At 38.3% G+C, this 6137-nt stretch overlaps 1 long non-coding RNA gene across 1 annotated transcript; it reads right to left on the bottom strand.

Annotated features, from left to right (window-relative positions):
• Nucleotides 1–4491: 4491 nt before the first annotated feature.
• LOC110928747 lies at nt 4492–5611 on the bottom strand. Its single transcript, XR_002586654.2, has 2 exons — nt 4965–5611; nt 4492–4892 (listed from the first exon to the last, which is right to left on the bottom strand). It is a non-coding gene; the product is annotated as an uncharacterized LOC110928747 (long non-coding RNA).
• Nucleotides 5612–6137: the final 526 nt, after the last annotated feature.

The following is a 6137-nucleotide window of genomic DNA, read 5'->3' on the forward strand; positions in this document are numbered from 1 at the left end:
AATCAAGGCAAATCTTGATAGTACAGATATGCTTCTGCACACGGGGTCGTGCTCAGCGGACACGGGGGCGTGGTCAACTAATGCAGACAAACTGCATTTAATGAAGAAAGAGAGGAGGATGGACACGGGGCCGTGTCCAGCGGACACGGGGCCGTGCCCGAGCTTCTGTTCAGCCTATAAATAGGAGTGCTTGGAGCTCTTGCAACTCATCCCTTGGCACACCACCTCTCTCACACTTCACCCAACACCCACCACCATCACAACACCATCATCCACCACCATCATCCATTATCCATCATAGAGTATGTGAGTCGTCTCGGGATCCAAGATTGATCGTAAGAGTTCTTGACAATCAAAGGCCATGTTTGCCTAAGTCTCTTACATCACTTGGTGAGACAAGTGTTTAGTGTAATACTTTTTATTTTTAATCTTTTGCAATTTTTAATTGGTTTTGTATTAATGACTTTAATTACTAGTTTCTTATGTTGAAGGTGATTCTTCCTTATCGTTTGTCCATGGTGTCTTGGCATTATTTTACTGTCTATATAAAATAAAAGATTTTCACCACTCATATCTCCACGGTCTATATGGAGGTATGTTGGCTACCTGGTCGGGGGTTAAGAGAGCGGTTTGGTAAGAGTCTTGCCATTGTTCAGTGTATAGATCCTGCAAAGGACCTGGGTCAAATTTAGTAGGACCTCCTTCAATACCCAACGGTATTGGATGGCGGGGGTCCAAACTCTTTGATCCCCTCATAAGTTAAACTACTATTAAAACTTTAACCCGGCTACTTAGGACTGTATCCTTGTTGACTCAGAATACTTAGCTGAGGGTAACGTTGTTGGATCATTGTAGGACCCGACTGAGTCGATCAGAAGAGCTTTATATCCGGTTCAAAGGCGGAATCAATGAAACGGACGTGGAAACAGCTTGATACTATTAAATCTGTCACTTATATTGATAATTACATCAATTACAACCTGAACAGATTTTGGCAGCACTTCGTTACAAATCCGGAAGCATCGTACCAAATGAAATGTAAGGTGCACTATATATAGTAGTATGATTCCGCTTGAAATGGTCCAGGAGGGTTTCAAGCGGAATCAGAACTTTCTGATTTCGCTTGAAATGGCCTCTTGCATTTTCAAGCAGAATCAGCACTTAAGTTCTGAAAAACTGTTTCTCGAACCTCGTGCACTGAATATCCTATCCTATCCTATTACATGATACAAGACGAAGTCAATAGACGTAATGCACTAACAGACTCCCCCTCGGATATTGACGAAGTCTTTAGTGTCTAGTCATCAGCATGACACATCTTTAGTCTTGATCATTCTGCCTTCTCTTTCAAGTTGTAACATTATAAGCATCTTTCAATCTTTATCTTCTCCTATCAGCTTCAGGCTCCCCCTCTCGTTAAGCTTCCGTGCTTTGGGATCGACACCTAGCTTTCCGTATACAAGCTCTTCTGGGATAGTTACATGGCTTCTAGAATCCACGCTTCCTCTTGCGTTGAGCTCGTCTACAGACTCCCCCTTAGACTCGGCTTTCGGGATCGTAGTCTGGTATAACATCTGCAACACTCAAACATTTATAAGTAACAACGTTTTGAACATTCAATTTTCCAGAAATCGTAATCTGGCTCTATTCACCTTTCTAAATCACTCCCCCTATCAACAAACTTAAATGATATGGCAAAGTTTAAGAATCCAACTCCCTCACAGTTAATCATCCAAGTCCAAATTAATGACCTTGGAGATATCACAAACTGTTTTTAAAATTTTTTATTTTAATTCAAGTTTCAAATGAATGAACTTGTTTTATTTTCAGAAACACAATCAGCTTACTTAGGTGTTTTAAGAACTTAAACTCATTCATGTGTCCCACCTCTTGAATATACTCCCGTATCCAGATCCCAATATTCAGTCTTACAGGTGAGCATACCACAGATGATATCTGTAACGGGTTAAATGCGAGGGCCGTGAGAGCTCAGGTCGATACTTCCGTATACGCAGAGAGATGACGGCTTCGTCTTTTCGGTGTGTCCCCTTTAGAGGATCTTTTTTACAACAGCAATGATTATCAATTTTATTGTTTCATCAATTTGCTGAGGGCGATGCTATGTTTCAAGCAATGCGGAAAGTATTATTCGGGGACTAGGTCAGAACTTCCATTCAGCAGAAGTCCCGGAATAATACCCCAGATATCACTGAGTATAAAGACCTAGTATTTCAGAAAGAGGGACCTTTCAAACGAGATTTCAGGGGTTACCTATATATCTAAGTAATGTTCCCCATGAAATTTTCACACCCCGAAATTATCAGAGCATGGCGTGACTGGACTGGTATCTTCATTGCACAGCGGAAGCAGATAAACTAAGTCTTTTAGGAATTGAACGCCACTAAGTACTCGACTCTTCATGGTTCTCCTATTCCAACTGTTCCATTGCTTGAAAAGTAACCTGAGAAAGAAACATGCGAAAAATCAACATAAAGTTGAGCGAGTTCATAGTTTGTTTGTAAATGATTTAAAATAAATCTTTTTGAATAACCGGTTTTTGTTGTATTGCTGAGAAAACGAATCTAAAATCATTTTCTTGTACAAATCATGTATTCTTGTATAAATCATGTATTCTCGTATGCATCATGTATTCACTGTATAAATCACGAATTCTTGTATGTATCATGTTTTCATGTATAAATCATGTTTTCTTGTATGTATCATGTTGTTAATGGGTTGCAAGGCCATTAACATGTGACACGACATAGGAAGTCACCAAACCTTAGGCATTTTCTAGTTGGCATATTCTGAGACACAAAAGCACTGCTTGGTACTCGTTCTCACCAAGAGTGAGGCTGCCCGACACCCATTAGATCTAACCTTTTGTTCTGCGGTCTAGGTATATTGTTGATTAATGGTGCTTATGTACCCTATTCGTGACACGATTTCTCGTATCATTTTTCATAACGCATCATACTTGGTTCTCGTTCTCACCAAGTGCGCTTCTTGTATTCTTATATCACCTCACACTTGGTACTCGTTCTCACCAAGTGTGCTTCTTGTATTTTGTATTCTCAATTCTTGTATCCCTTTGTACTTGTATTTTCTCATAGTTTAGAAAACTAGAATTCATATGTATGCATATTTTGAAAAATACGCTTGTTTGAAAAATCGGTATAAAAGCATAAGCTTTTCGTAAACCATTTGTGTCAGTTTAAAATTTGCTTGTAAAATGGTTTAGAACTATGTAATTCTTGTATGCTTTGCAAAAAGTGCATGTCTTTCCACCCCGAAAACATTTAGAAAAATGTAAAACAGTGAAAAGGTGGGGTTATGAACTCACCTGAATATTCCTTGTGCGAAAACTAGCTAATTACGACTTCGTGGTGTCATTTCCAAGACGAGACTCGCTAGCGTGCATTCTACAATATTCCTAACATGGAATATCTTATAAGTTTCTAAATAAAAAACGGTAACTACGTGTTACCGAGCTCTACCGAATCGTTAATCGAACGATTCGTTGGTATGTTGTTATCTTAAAAGAAGCTAAGAAGTTATACTTGTTAACTCGATTTGAGAAGTCGTATGTTGATATATAGGAATATTCGCATGAAAGTAATATATAATAAACTTGTATTATATATCGCGTCTTGTATGAAAATTATCAAAATATGTGTATATGCGGTTTTAGGTGTTTGAAATAAATATAAAAGAGTTATATTTATTCTACAAAAGAATCGTTGAGTTGTATTTGAAAATAAATATATAACTATATTTATTTTTTATAAAAGAACTCGTGTCATACGATATTTGAAATAAATAAGTATATAAACTATATTTATTTTATAAAACGAGGGCAAGTTCGGCGTTTGAATCAATATAAATAACTATATTGATTTTATAAAAGATTTGTTGAATTTCCGAAGTTTAAAATAAATATAAATACTATATTTATTTGTTGTCGAAATAATTTCCGTATTCTTGATGTTTAAACCAAACCTCGTAGTCATTTACGAAAAATTATCCGAATTTGGATGTTCGAAAAAAATATAATAGTTATATTTATTTTATAAAAGACTTTTCGAGCTTTCAATGTTTAGACTAAACATGATTAGTTATATTCCTTTTATAAGAAATATTCGAATTGTTGTTGTTTGAAACAAATATATCTAACTATATTTATTTTATTTTACAAAGTTATCAAGTTTAGTAATGGTTTAGTCGAAATGTTATAACCACGCTTTGTAAGTCATGCAATGTTGTAAAATGTCGTTGATATTTTGTATTGGTTTTACTAAAATATTATTTGAATTCTGACGTTTGGTTTTATAATAAAAGCGCTTCGTATTTACGGATTTTCTCAAAAAACGGGCAGAGTTTCCTCTGTTTTTGGACAGCCCCGACAATTAATAGTGTCGATATTTTGTCAAAATTCAACCAATTGCAACAATGTATACGTATGTAATCAATTTATATAAACACGACAATAAATAATTCCAAGTAAATCTTTAACTAAAAATTTACTAAATTGTTCGGTTCGAGAGCTCGTATTTCACGTAATCCATAAATAATGAAATGATTAAATGCGTTATTGCGTTGATAATTTTACCAAGTCTTCGTGTCGAATCGTCGGAAATGGTTGACTGAGTTTACCGAGTCAACTGAGTTGACTTGCTTTGACTGTGTTGACCGAGTTGACTCGGGTTGGACCGAGTCGACCCGGACCCTAACCACGAACCGCAAGACCCGATCCGCTGACCGTTTTTACTAGGTTTGACCAGACCCGAAACCTTGACCCGTCGTGAACCCAGCCGCGACCCAAACCGTTCATACCCGAACAGAAACCATTCTGACCCGATCTCATCATGAACAAATCGAACCTCTCACAACATCTTCAACAACATTCAGCACCATCATCAAGAATCTTTCAGAAGCAAAATAGAAAATAAAGAATGGGGGTTTACCGTAGCATTGTCGGAGAACAAGCACCACCGCCGACATCAAGGCGCGTCGGAGACGCCACCTCCGTCTGCCGTCGCTGTCGTACCCCAGTCCTTCCTCTTACCGGTAAACACACTCGAACCACCGCCGGCTCCTCCACCGCCGTCGTTTCCGGAGGCTACAGTCGCCGCCGTGAAGACCCACCGCCTCCGCCGCCATCATTCTCTCTCCTTCTCTCTCTCTCTCCTTCTGATTCTCGTAGCATCGTCAACTTGGAACGAACCGTCGGATAAAAAGAATGACCGGCGGTCCGTTGTTTCTCCGGTGACCGAACAGAAAGCAAGAGAGGGGGGGTTATCTGTCGTCGGTTGGAACATCTGCCGCCGGTAATACGACCGGCAGCCGGCCGTGTCTTCGTCGGAGGGAGAGAGGGGAATCGAGAGGGTGAGGAGGACAGACTATATGTCTGTGTTTGTGTGAAGGTGTTTGTCTTTTCTGTGTGTATATATTGATATGTTGCAAAGAAAGGAAAAATAGGAGAGAAGAGATGATGCTCCAATCTTTGATGTGGGTGTGCAGTAGTAGCATCGAGAGGGAGAAAGAGAGTATGTGAGTTTTGGGTTTTGATTTCTTTTGTGGGTATAGTTGTGTGTATGCAGACAAATGAAAGTGATGGTCCTTTATATAGAAATTTGAGGATTAAGGGTTCTAGTGTGTATTTTTATTACATTCACGTTGTATAGTTTACCCTTTGAATTAAAATCTTTTGAAAAGTTTTGTAGAGATTTTGGATATGTCGTAAGGATTTTGCAAGATATTACAAGATTTCATAGAGATCTTGTATGTTATGTGCAGGTTTAGGTTTGTGGGTTTTGGGCTTGGGCCCAGAGCTCGCAAACCCATCTTATGTGTAAGTGGCCCGATAATTCCTATAAACTCGTTTTTGCGACCCGAACTTCTCGTATTACTGAAATTAAAAATTTCAAATTTATAAATATGTGAAATAGCATCAATAATCATTGTTTGACGCGTTTGATCATTGGTCACGTTAAAAATTTGCGTAGAGTGCATCGATTGTCGTTTTAATGCGTTTTTCCATCCGGTTTCAACTGCGATAGTTAAAATTTGATTACGGAGCTAAAATCTATATTACCCTGTTCCGCGGAAAATGAATCGTATTAGCAATCGAGTAATTA

The sequence above is a fragment of the Helianthus annuus genome, chromosome 3 (genome assembly GCF_002127325.2).
Source record: "Helianthus annuus cultivar XRQ/B chromosome 3, HanXRQr2.0-SUNRISE, whole genome shotgun sequence".
NCBI lineage: Eukaryota > Viridiplantae > Streptophyta > Magnoliopsida > Asterales > Asteraceae > Helianthus > Helianthus annuus.